Source organism: Mixophyes fleayi, chromosome 1 (assembly GCF_038048845.1).
Source record: "Mixophyes fleayi isolate aMixFle1 chromosome 1, aMixFle1.hap1, whole genome shotgun sequence".
Classification (NCBI taxonomy): domain Eukaryota; kingdom Metazoa; phylum Chordata; class Amphibia; order Anura; family Limnodynastidae; genus Mixophyes; species Mixophyes fleayi.
Window position 1 is genome coordinate 300,523,052 of NC_134402.1, and position 13,794 is coordinate 300,536,845.

Consider the following 13,794-nt stretch of genomic DNA (forward strand, 5'->3'; position numbering starts at 1 on the left):
GTTCCGTTTGTCCGTTAGATTGCGGATGGTAAGACGATGAGAGTGCTAATCGTATGCCCAAGGTTTTACAAAGGGCCCGCCAGAATCTGGAAACGAATTGTACTCCTCTATCTGACACAATCTCAGACGGACATCCATGGATGCGGAAGATTTCTTTAATGAAATGTTCAGCCAGAGTAGACGAGGAAGGTAAACCGGACAGAGGGACGAAATGAGCCATCTTCGAAAATCTGTCTACCACTACCCAAATAGTATTGTGATTCTTACTTGGTGGCAAATCAGTAACGAAATCCATACTAATATGGGTCCAAGGCTTGGACGGAATGGGTAGTGGTCGCAGCAACCCTGCTGGAGTTCTGCGGGAGGATTTGAACTGAGAACATAAATCACAGGAAGCAATAAACTCTTTGACGTCTCTCCTCATTGAAGGCCACCAGTAACTACGAGAGAGAATCTCAAAGGTCTTATGTTCACCGGCGTGTCCAGAAAAACGAGAGGCATGGAACCACGAAAGGATTTTCCTCCTCAGAGTAGGAGGCACGAGGGTCTTCCCAAATGGTAGCATTTTGGTGGATGAAGCAGCCAGAGAAATACATTTGGGGTCTAGAATAGCATGGTTGGGAACCTCTTCTACATCAGAGGACGTCACAAAAGCTCGAGATAGAGCGTCAGCTTTCTTGTTCTTAGCAGCTGGTTTGAAGGTTATAATTAATTCAAAACGGGAAAAGAAAAGAGACCATCTTGCTTGACGAGGGTTCAAGCATTGAGCAGATTGCAAATATGACAAGTTCTTATGATCCGTGAAGATCGTCACCGGATGGCGAGCTCCTTCCAACAAGTATCTCCATTCCTCTAATGCAGCTTTGATGGCCAGCAACTCCTTGTCCCCGATAGTATAGTTTTTCTCTGCGGGCAGAAGACCCCGAGAGTAGAAGGCACAAGGATGTAATTTTTGTTGCTCCGAGCGTTGGGAGAGAATAGCTCCTAAGCCCACATTAGAGGCATCTACTTCTAGGAAGAAGGGGAGTGTCACATCAGGTTGTCGCAGAATGGGAGCAGACGAGAAGGACTCTTTGAGGATTTGAAAGGCTTGGAGAGCCTCAGATGACCATTGCTTAGTATTAGCCCCTTTCCGAGTTAAGGCCACAATGGGAGATGCAATGGATGAGAAGTCTTGAATGAAGCGTCTATAGTAATTGGCAAAACCTAAAAAACGCTGGATGGCACGAAGAGTAGTTGGCTGAGGCCAATGTAGTACAGCATTTACTTTGTCTGGATCCATCTTCAGGCCAACTCCGGAAACTATATACCCCAAGAATGGAATCTGGGGTAACTCGAATGAACATTTTTCCAATTTACAGAACAACGAGTTTTTCCGTAGTCTGGAGAGGACCTCTGCCACATGTTGGTGATGAGAAGGCAGGTCCTGTGAGAAGATCAATATGTCGTCCAGGTAGACAACGACACATACATATAATAAGTCCCGAAAGATCTCATTGATGAAACCCTGGAAAACCGCGGGGGCATTACACAGCCCGAAGGGCATTACTAAATATTCGTAATGCCCATCTCTGGTGTTAAACGCGGTCTTCCATTCGTCACCGGAACGGATTCTAATTAAATTGTAGGCACCACGAAGATCCAACTTAGTAAATATCCGAGCTCCCTTGATGCGATCAAATAGCTCAGTGATCAGCGGAATGGGATACCGATTCTTGATAGTAATGGCGTTGAGTCCACGAAAATCTATACAAGGGCGTAATGATCCATCCTTCTTTTTGACGAAGAAGAACCCAGCTCCAGCGGGAGAGGTGGAAGGTCGAATGAACCCACGCTGGAGATTCTCCTGTATGTACTCAGATGTGGCTTGAGTTTCAGGTAACGAGAGAGGATAGACCCGACCCCTGGGAGGAGTCTTGCCAGGTAGAAGGTCGATCGGACAATCCCAAGAACGATGAGGAGGAAGACGTTCAGACTGAGCTTTATCAAACACGTCGGCAAATGAAGCATACTGAGGAGGGAGTCCCGGGGAGGAAGATGAGATGGAAGATTGCTGTACTTTAAGAGGAATAACTTGAGAGAGACAACGATGGTGACATTCAGGCCCCCAAGACGTAACTTGAGGGGTGCGCCAGTCAATCTGGGGAGAGTGACATTGAAGCCATGGAAGGCCTAAGACAATCGGACTTGTCGTAACAGGAAGAATTAAAAACGAAATTTCTTCATGGTGTAGTACCCCAATCTGAAGGGTTACTGGAGACGTACTCTGGGTGATGAGACCATTGATGAGACGTGATCCATCTATAGCCGTCACAGTAATGGGTGTTTTTAAAGTGATCACTGGTAGGGACCATTGATTCACTAGTGATTTAGAAATGAAATTTCCTGCTGCTCCGGAATCAATCAATGCCTGTGACTCAAAGGATTTGGTAGCAAAGGAAATCGTAACATCAAAAGCGCAGACTTTAGATTTCATAGACAATGGAGAGGACTCCAGGGACCCTAACTTCACCTCTCCAGAACTAGTTAGGGCCTGGCATTTCCCGATTTCTTAGGGCAAGAACTGAGCATATGTGTGGAATCAGCACAATAGATACAGAGTCTATTCTTTACTCTTCGTTTCCTCTCTTCTAAAGATAATTTGGAACGTCCTATCTCCATGGGAATCACAGAAGGTGAAACTGGACGAAATTGAGGGTTTAAACGAAGAGGTGCTTTAGCAGAAGTTGTTTTCTCAGATTCTCTTTCACGAAATCTCATGTCTACACGATGGCAAAGAGAGATCAAATCTTCTAGTGACGAAGGAAGCTCTTGGGTAGTCAGTGCATCTTTAATTTTATCGGAGAGCCCCTGCCAGAAGGCGGCAACTAATGCTTCAGTGTTCCACTGAAGTTCAGAGGCTAAGATCCTAAATTGAATGACATACTGTCCTACTGTATGGGAGCCTTGTCGCAAACGAAGAATGCTGGAAGCAGCGGAGGTCACACGACCTGGTTCATCGAACACACTTCGGAACGTGGAAATGAATTTGGCACTATCTTGTAGAATTGGATCGTTTCTTTCCCACAGAGGGGAGGCCCAAGCCAGGGCTTGTCCAGAAAACAATGAGATAAGATAGGCCACTCTGGAACGATGGGTAGAAAAATTTTGAGGTTGGAGTTCAAAATGGACTGAACATTGGTTAAGGAAACCTCTACAAGTTTTGGGGTCCCCGTCATATTTTGACGGAGTAGGCAGGTGAAGCGTAGGAGCTGTAGACACCTGGGATGGCACTGGGGAAACGGAGGAAAGCACAGGAGCTTCAATACTAGCTGTAACAGTCTGTCCAGATGTTCCTTGGGAGGTTAACGATTGGTAACATTGAAGTAACAGCTGTTGGCGAGCATCCTGTTGCTCCACACGGCTGACCAGATGCTGCAGCATCTCTTTAGCAGTAGGTTCCGTATCTGGGTCTGTCATGGCCTGATCTTACTGTCACGGGCACTAGGAGTCTTTACCCAGGGATCACCAGGTGATAGGCTTACCAGAGCAGTATAGGTGGTAATATGGTACTCTGGTAGCAGGGTGATCACGGAACAGGAAATAGCAGATGATGAGATGCTCAGGAAAGTCTATGACTAGCAGCACTGGCAATATGGAGGTAGTAATACACGAGGAACTGTATGGACAAAGGACACGTGAAGGTAGTCAGTGGTCTGCGGTAGCAAGTTGTACCACTGCTATAGTGAGGAGGAATGTCCAACAGAAACGAGGGGGTGATGAGAGTCAGCGGTCTGCAGATAGCAAGTTGTACCGCTGTCTGAGTGAAGGAGTGGAATCCAAGTGGAGGTATCCGGGTAGTCAGTGGTCTGCGATAGCAAGTTGTACCACTGCTATGTGAGAGGATACTGGAACAGGTGATACAGGAAACAGGGATCAGTGGTCTGCCTTCAGCAAGTTGTACCACTGAATATATATGTGAGGAGGTGCACGGGGAGAGACTGCAACACAAGATATACACGGGCACCTTGACTTTGAACCACAGTGATATGCACAATATAAATGTATAGATGACTGAACAATACTGCCAATATAGAAAGTCTCTTGAAGTAGTCCAGCATAAGATAACACAGTCAATGATGGCAATAGACTCAGCGGATAGCACACTCCAGAGGAGAACCAACACAGTCCAGCAAGGTATGCAATACACAGCACAGTCAATGAGAAGTATGCATACCGTGGTTCAGGAGGCAGTCAGACAGGAGTGCAGAGATACCTGAACGGCAGGAGGCCGGCAGGATGCGAAGTCCCTGGATGGGTGAAGCGGTGGTCTAGTAGGTGCAGCGCACGGGTAGGTAGACCAGCAGGGAACACAGGAAAGCGTGGAGAGCGGATCAGCAGTAGATGGATGAGTAGTGCTGAGGAGTAGCAGCAGCGGGTCTCTGCGGGAACACGGAGGTAGCCAATAGCAACCAGCAGGTGCAGTAACGATGGGACACGGGAGAGCAGAGTTGAACAGGCACTGTTGATCACGGAGAATAGCGGGTAGCAATAGTGGAGGCAGACTCAAGGAAACACGGGAGCGTTGACAAGGACTGAAGACTGAAGCGCACAGAGGCAGCGGATAGGAATCAGCCAAACAGTCACGATGAAACACAGACGGGTTGCAGGTTGAAGACTGTAGTGCACGGAGGCAGCGGATAGGAATCAGCTAGCAGTCACGATGATGAAACACAGACGAGTTGCAGGTTGAAGACTGTAGTGCACGGAGGCAGCGGATAGGCATCAGCTAACAGTCCCAATAATAAATGGTAGAGTAGAAGTGATTAGAAGACTGTAGTGCACGGAGGCAGCGGATAGGAATCAGCTCACAGTCACGATGATACAGTAGATGGTAGAAGTGGTATGGGAACCACAGTAGCAGAAGTGGTTTGGAAACCACAGAGGTAGAAGTGGTTTGGAAACCACAGAATCAGCAGGGCTGAATAAACAGGAAACACAGGAACACCTTCAGAGACTCATGGGGAATGAGACTCCAAGATCAGGCAATGTGGTGATGACCACAGGTGCTTAATATAGGGAGGTTGCCTGATCTGCCAATTAAGTTAAAGGAACATACACTGGAGGTATAGAAAGGGCTGCGCATGCGCAGTCCCTCAGGATGGAGGACGGCCACGGTTCCTAAATGTCCGGGAAGAAGCACTCACAGTCCGGTGAGTGACAAGTCTATTCTGAACACCTCACAGCTATCTGGACTGCGTAGTGGAGTGGCCCCGGTACCCAATTTGGTACCGGGGCCACAATACCTCCTCCAACTGGTCTGAAGTCCACTGCACAGATGGCTGTTCCTACCTCCTCCAACTGGTCTGAATTCCACTGCACAGATGGCTGCTCCTACATCCTCTGCAGCATATAAAGGGTGTAGTTCGAGTGCGTCACTACCTCTTGTTTTCGACGATGACAGGTCATTTTAATTAATTTTTGATTTGGCAGCAACAGTCAACGTATTTTAATATCTGATACGCATCTATCTGGACTGCGTAGTGGAGTGGCCCCGGTACCCAATTTGGTACCGGGCCACAATACCTCCTCCAACTGGTCTGAATTCCACTGTACAGATGGCTGCTCCTACCTCCTCAAACTGGTCTGAATTCCACTGCACAGATGGCGGACACCGGATGCACGTCTAACACCAACATAGCTGTTAAGGCCGCAATTATTTTTGGGTACAGCAGCAACAGTGAACGTAGTTTGACTTTTAAATAGCAGTACCTAATATTTTTGGGTACAGCAGCAACAGAGAACGTAGTTTGACTTGTAAATAGCAGTACCCATTTTTTTTTGGTACAGCAGCAACAGTGAACGTAGTTTGACTTTGAAATAGCAGTACCTAGTATTTTTTGGTACAGCAGCAACAGTGAACGTAGTTTGACTTTTAAATAGCAGTACCTAGTTATTTTTGGTACAGCAGCAACAGTGAACGTAGTTTGACTTTTAAATAGCAGTACCTATTATTTTTTGGTACAGCAGCAACAGAGAACGTAGTTTGACTTTTCAATAGCAGTACCTAGTATTTTTGGGTACAGCAGCAACAGAGAACGTAGTTTGACTTTGAAATATCAGTACCTAGTATTTTTTAACTAATTTTTTTATATTTTTTTTCAATTATTTTTGTATAATTTTTTTAAATTATTTTTGTATAGGTTTTTTATAAAAAAAAAAATCAATTTTTTATAACTTTTGAATAATTTTGAAATAACAATGCCCTTAGCAGAACAGAGCACAGGACACAGGCAGCACCACTGGACTCAGCAGGACAGAGCACAGGACACAGCACCACTGGATTCAGCAGGACAGAGCACAGGACAAAAGCACCACTGGACTCAGCAGGACAGAGCACTGGACAAAGCACCACTTGACTCAGCAGGACAGAGCACTGGACAAAGCACAAAGAACCACTAAACTGATCAGGAGCTCCCTAACTGCAACCTCACTCACGAGTGATCACAACCAGAATGAAGATGGCGCCCACAAGGTGAGTATTTATGACATCCGAGTCTCGCGAGATCCGACGCGAGACTTGGATGTCATAGCCTCGGTTTGGCTCCGTTTGGCGCCCGGAAGTTCCCGAACAGTGCTCGGATCCCGTCGGATCCGCACTGTTCGGGTGGGCTCGGATTTGTGGAACCCGAGCCCGCTCATACTTAAATAATACTATAAGAAGTCAAAAATGAGTTCCAAGACATTCATCTGGGAATTCCATATAAGTTCATGAAGATCCAAGGACTCTTTCAATCTTCATGAATACAAAATATTCTACCTTTGCCTTCTTCAATGAAGCATTCTGAGACTGGCTGATTCACTATGATTGGGGACTACTTTCCTATTTCATTATTTACAAAGGTGCAATGGCATAATCTAAGGGATGGTTGTGGAGAAAGCAGTGTATTTGGTCTCCAGGTCTGTTGCAAGTGCTGCTACTCCTGCTGGGCATGGCATTGCATATAGCAGACCCATGTGTGCATCTTTTAAAAGATTGAGTGCATCTTCCTCTTTCCCAGGTACCTTTAAAGGTTGACAAGTTCAGGCTATAGGCTAGGTCATTTCCTACCACAGCTTCAGCTCTCTCCAATTCCATGGGTTCTTCCTCAAAACCACCATGCTCATCTCATAAGAAACAGTGAAAATCAGGAAGATCTGTTGCCAGACAAAATTGGTGAATCTGTGGAGTAATAGGTGCTGTGGAGATATACTTAGTGGACTTGATTCAGAGTGGAATAAAAGCATCCACTTGACAAGAGATTTCGCTCAGACACTTACCTACAATTTGTTAACATGTCCAAAAACCTTTAATTTTATGTTATGAGCGCAATTGCTATAAAGCATCTTTTAAACTTGCATAACCTAGTTAATACAGCAGGAACAACTTCACGACAAATATATAAAAAAATTGTTTGTATCTTTGTTGCTACAAATTCATCAAATTCTAATCTATGACCTGGCAACTATGGTTGCAACACATTCGGCAAATCATTCACAAATCTCTAATTGCAAGTGGGTTGCTAGATCAAGTGTTAATCATCAACAATTCCTGCTGCTTACACCTGACCCTGACCACCTGCAAATAAAATAGATTTTCATATCTGAGTCCTGGTCTGAATCTGTGCACAATTACTTTGACACACCCTTACTGTACATTGACTACATTAGAAAATACCTTCTCACCCTCATCATACCTCTTCATGCCCGTGAGCCAATAATGTATTGTTGGATGGGTAGTATATATGTTGGGAGGGTTGTTCATTGTGGTGTGTTTTTTTAAATTACTGCGAGTAATTAGTTGGTGGATCAGCAAGTAGTTTAGTTGTGGACATATAGGAAGTTAATAGACTGTAGATTTTAGGCAGAGCATTTTGGAACTGGTAATGTTTACATGGTTCGCAAGGTGGTTTTTCAATTTATGGGAAAAAAAAGTTCTTCTGTAATATATAATAGTATATTATACAATATAATATATATTTGGAAAAATGAACATTACTTTTTTCAGAAAGTTAAGTGATATTAAAATCTTTCTAATAGAAATAAATTGAAACCTTTTTACCTGTGAAAAAAAAGTGCTTTCTACACTAAAATACTTTAATTTACTTTCAAACACAGCATCTTTTATGTTTAATTAAAGAAAAAGTATTTGAAAAAAAAAAGTTAACTTTCTTTTTCTGCAGTCTCACACACTTGGTATAGTTAAAACACACCTTAGTTTACTAAAAAGTGCAGCATTTTTAGTAATTGTTACCACTTACTCCTGTCATTTCTCCACTGTCCTGTACAGCCTGATTCAGGTACTCAATACAATCCCTCTATTTTCTCACCTCTCACATTACATATCTTCTCCTCTCTCACCACACATCCATGCACACATTAATCTACCATTCTCCTACTTACCTCCACCTTCCATCTCTCCCACATCTCAGCTCAATGCTTTCCTTCATCACTTACACTATCCCCTTTCTCACCTGTCTGCACCTTCAAAATGATCTGTTCCTTATCGTCTCTCTGCAATCTACATAAGCTAGAACAAACCTCACACCCATTTATAACCTTCCCTGTTGTTCTTTCTCACCCACCTCCTTTCAGCTCAAAGTTTTCCACACACCACGATCATCTAAGCCTTCCAATCTCCATTTTTCTGTTTTCTTCCCTTCCTCCCTACCAATCTTGAGCATCATGAACAGTTAGTTCTGTAAAACACATGCAGATCCATAAACTATTCCACTTCATTCCTTCAGCCACTTTGTCATTATTGAAACATGGCTCTCCCCGTATGACACTGTTTCCACTGCTGCTCTCTCATATGGGGGTCTCTCCCTCGCCCACACTCCTCCATCCAGTAGTGATGGAGTAGGCTTCCTACTCTTCCCTAACTGCACTTTCAAAGTCATTGTCCTGTATACATCCATCTCTGCCTTTGTGTCTCCAAATCTTTGACAACTTCATATCGACTGACCAACCCATTATTATTTTTAGGGATCTGATTACCCCAATTTACAACCCTGCTGACACTTATGCATCTAAACTCCTCTCAATCATCCTTTAGTCTCTCCTACTGGATGTAATCTCCTGCCCATCATGGTGGACAGTACCTGGATTTCTTGATCTCATGTTCTCACAGTCAGATGCTGGCAACCATGACTGTAATTTTTTCTCAACTGAACCTCCTACCTGTTCTGGTTATGAAAAAGGCTTTCAGTCTTGTTCTGCATGTGCGGCAGTGATTATTTCCCATCTCAGAGTTTCCGTGTGCCTGGTATTTTCTCTGGTATCATGCTTGCTGCTGCACACAGACACAGGACAGTTGTTCTCCATGTTCACAGTGTCAGAATCACAAGGTGGAGTCAGTGATACCTGCCAGCAGTTGGCGCTACTGAGTACTGAGGCGCGGAGTCTAACACACCCCTGGTTTTCACCAGGGACCTCCGCAAGGACTGAGGCAGTGGTGATGGCCCACCAGGATGCAGGATGGAAGAATAGTCAGCAAGCTGGGTCAGAACCAGAGATACCGATAGACCCTATTCAGAAGCAGGAGAATAGTCAGGAAGCCGGGTCAGTACCAATAATCACTCTAAGCCAAAATCAGGAACCAAAGGAGAAGTCAGGAACAAGCCGGGGTCAGAATCCAATAAGCAATATCACAGGAACAAACACTGGAGCAAGGCTGAAGACCAAATACTCTGGCAGGCAAATGGCCTTCTTAAAAAGAGGAGAGAGATCCCTGATAGGTGTGTCAATTATTATTAATATTATTATTATTGTTTATTTGTAAGGCGCCACATGGTTCCCGCATCGCCATACACAGTACAAACAGTAGACCATACAGGGTAAAACAGTACAGAACATTAAACATAAAATACCAATACTTCAGAAACTCCGGGCAGACAAATACAGTAGAGATGGAGCGGAAGAACAGGTATGGAGACAGGAGGAAAGAGGGCCCTGCTCATACGAGCTTACATCCTAAGGGAGGGTGAACAAAATCAGGCACAGAAGGGAGCCAGTGAAGCAAAGGGGAGAGAAAAAATGGGGCCAGGGGAGAAACAGAAGAGATGAGAGGTTAAGTGGATGGTTGGTAGGCCTTAAGGAACAGGTGAATTGGAGGGAAAACCGCAACCAATCGCCAGCAAGTCGCAGGGCGATGGACCGTGGTGCCTTGCGCATGCGTACTGATGGCAAACAGAAACAGTGTCATGTTGCTATGCGACGGTTGCCAAGCTCAGCGTACGCATGTGAATGGAACGGCAAAGCGTACCTAAGCATCGGGACGCCGATTCTGCAGGGAGGCAGGCGCCTGTTTAGTGGCAGAAGCAGGACGGCGCCTGACACACAGAAGTTGTGGTGGTAGCTGTTGTCACCAGAGAGGCTGTATAGATCACCAAAAGAGAAATAGCATCCAAACTCACTGGGTCCAGGAGCTAAACTGAGATGGTATTTCAGTAAATTCTGATCTTGGGTAAGGGATTAAGCTCTGGTACCACCTTTGCAATTTTTAACGGTTTTATATTTGTGAAAAGATGATTATGTTAAAGGTAAGACACAGAGCTGATCTAAAGTGCAGCCATCTCTAATTGCTATTTCCATGCCTCAGGGTAGTAATTGTATCACAGTCATGTGAAAATTACCTTACCACTGTTCCACCTCTCCAAACATAAGAGAATACGATGATACGCAAAAATGTATATACGAAAGTATGCTCATGCATTTTTGACGAGCATATGCAGTATGGTAATACATGTGTTGTACAAAAAAAATATGTATGTTCAACTCTAACTGAGCCCCTTTCTGTTTCTTAAATATACTTATTACATGTAAAGAATATTTTACAGGTTAGCACATGCAATTAAAGGCAACATCTTTCATATTTTCTTCCATATTTATGTTATCAAAAATATTGCTAAAAGTTGTAAATATCTGGAAATTCGCAATTCAGACTTATCACAAGTTTCAAAATGTGCCAAATTATTTTGCTTACCTATTATTAAAAAGTATATTTGATAACACTCTAAAATGAGTGATTGTTGAGTAGTGATGCTTTAGATGCTCGGAAGTTCTAACCCATTTGTATCTCAAATTAATTTTATTGGTTCATTCAACCTGAACATGTTTGAGGCCCAATTGTCAATTTATCAAAAATTTCATTCACAGTTCAAAATTTGCGGCTCACATTTGTCGATCATACTTAGCATCCAAAGGTTGCAGTTCGCCATTCATTTTTGAGGTTCATCAATCACGTTAAAATGAGTTTTCTTTATAAAATTTGCATTTTTAAACATTAGTTAAACAAGTGTCATGGTGCTGGTTGCTCCCAGCAGAGAACCAGTCATCTGGGGTAGCTATCAGAGACACATCACTACCCACCAAGCTGGAGATCGTAAAATTAAGATGGACGAAGGCGACATGAATGGGTTGTAGATTGTAGATTAATGAGGGACAAAGCCAAAATCAATACGCAGGTAATAAAAAAAAACTCTTTGAAGCACCAACAGATAAATGAAATTCCATCTTTTTGGTAGAAGTGAGAGTCATGCAAAGCCTGCATACGGGTAAGGTCTCATAGTCCTAATTGACTTGACCTTTAACAAAGAGAACATGCAGTTGTCTGTCTTGACAGTGCTCTGTCACCTGTCATCTGTAGCTGGTATTGCGGTGGATCCTCACATATTTAACTCTATTTAATATTCATAACTTATATTTAAGTCTATGTGGGGTAGACGTGTGTGATTTCTGCACTAAGTGGGATTTTCTCACAAAGTGGACGAAAATGCACAGTTAGACAACACAGTTGGACAGACATTTGACTACATTTGACTGGATTTTGCTTCCAGCAATAAGCAACATCTGCCCCAGCCTATTTCTGCATTACTTGTCTTTCTATATGAAACACTGCAAAGAGGTAATTCATTAAAATCCCCTAACTTTTTTTGGCTTTAACTCCTTTTATCACAATGTGGAACAAATTGCTTTACTTTGTCTCTTTTCATGGTATGATATTTAAAACTGTGTCATCTTTCACCCCTCCACCAACACAAACATTTGTTCATATTGCACCTGCATTACTCCACTCACCTCTAGTCAACACCCATGAACTGCTGTCCTATTTATTATCTCTAACAAGTACAACCTCCACCTGTCGCCAGAAAATAAAAAGTCACACATCTTACAATCCCCTTGTCTATCTTTCTCTCACTCTGCTTCTATTAGCTGGTGATATATCACCTAATCCAGATCCCCCACACTCCTCACACACACATACATTAGAGCACTACCGTTCTATAGTAAACCTCAAACACATCACCTGCCTCCCCTCTTCCAAAGTCCTTTAAATGTGCCCTTTGGAATGCACGCTTTGTTTGTAACAAGCTTACCTCCATTCATGATCTCTTCCTCTCAAAAAACCTCAACCTTCTGGCAATAACAGAAACATGGCTCATGCAATCAGACACTGCCTCACCTGCAGCACTTTCACATGGTGGCCTCCATCTCACCCACACCTCCAGACCTGAAGGCAGACAAGGAGGTGGGGTTGGACTACTTCTCTCAGCACAGTGCACATTTACAGTTCTACCAAATGTCCCATCACTCACGTTCACATCTTTTGAAGTACATGCTATTCGCATTTTTAATCCACTCTCTCCACGTGTTGCAGTGATCTATCGTCCCCCTGGAGCACACCAACAATTTAATGAGGATTTCTCTGCATGGCTCCCTCACTTCTTATCTTCAGACATCCCCACCATCATCATGGCTGATTTCAACATCCCCATTGATAACCCACCTTCCAAAGCTGCTTCCAAACTAATCTCTCTAACCTCCTCACTTGACCTCTCCCAGTGGATTGAATCATCTACTCATAAGGATGGCCACTGCCTTGATCTTGTTTTCTCTAGACTATGCTCAGTTTCTAATTTTCTTAACACACCCCTCCCCCTCTCGGATCATCACCTTATCAGCTACTCACCCCCACTGCTCTAACCTCTCTACTGTCTAACTCTACCAAGCCTCCTCATACCTGCAGAAATCTGAATTCTATTAATCTTCAAGAATTTTCCACCTCTCTCCAACACCTTCTCTCCCCTCTCTCTACATTCTCATCCCCTAAGATGGCAGTACCCCATTTTCACCAAACCTTAGAAATGGCCCTTGATCAAGTGGCTCCAGCGACACTACATACTACGCGTCGACTTCGATGTCAACCGTGGCACACAAAAGCAACACGAAATCTTCAAAAACTGTCCCGTAAAGCAGAACGTCACTGGCGTAAATCTCGCACCTCTAATGACTTCTTCACATATACTTCTGTCTACCACTCCTATCGAAATGCTCTGGACACTGCAAAACAAACATACTTCCAATCTCTTATCTATGCTCAGGCTTCTAACCCCAAATGCCTTTTCAATACATTTAAATATCTTCTCAATCCTCCCACCCCAAACCCTCCATCTACTATCAGTGCTCAGGATCTTGCTTCCTACTTCAAGGACAAGATTGACAAGATCAGACTAGAAATGGTATCCTCTTCCTCAACAAGCCATCAGCTCAATTCCTTCCCACTACCCTCTGACACCCTCTCTTCATTTGACCCCACAAATGAAGAGGAAATTTCTACGCTCTTCTTATCTTCCTACTCTACCTCCTGTCCTCTTAATCCTATTCCCTTGCAAATTGGTAGATCCCTGTCTCCTGTGCTCATTTCACCTCTAACTCAAATCTGTAATCTCTCGCTCTCTACTGGCATCTTTCCATCACTATACAAGCATGCAGTGA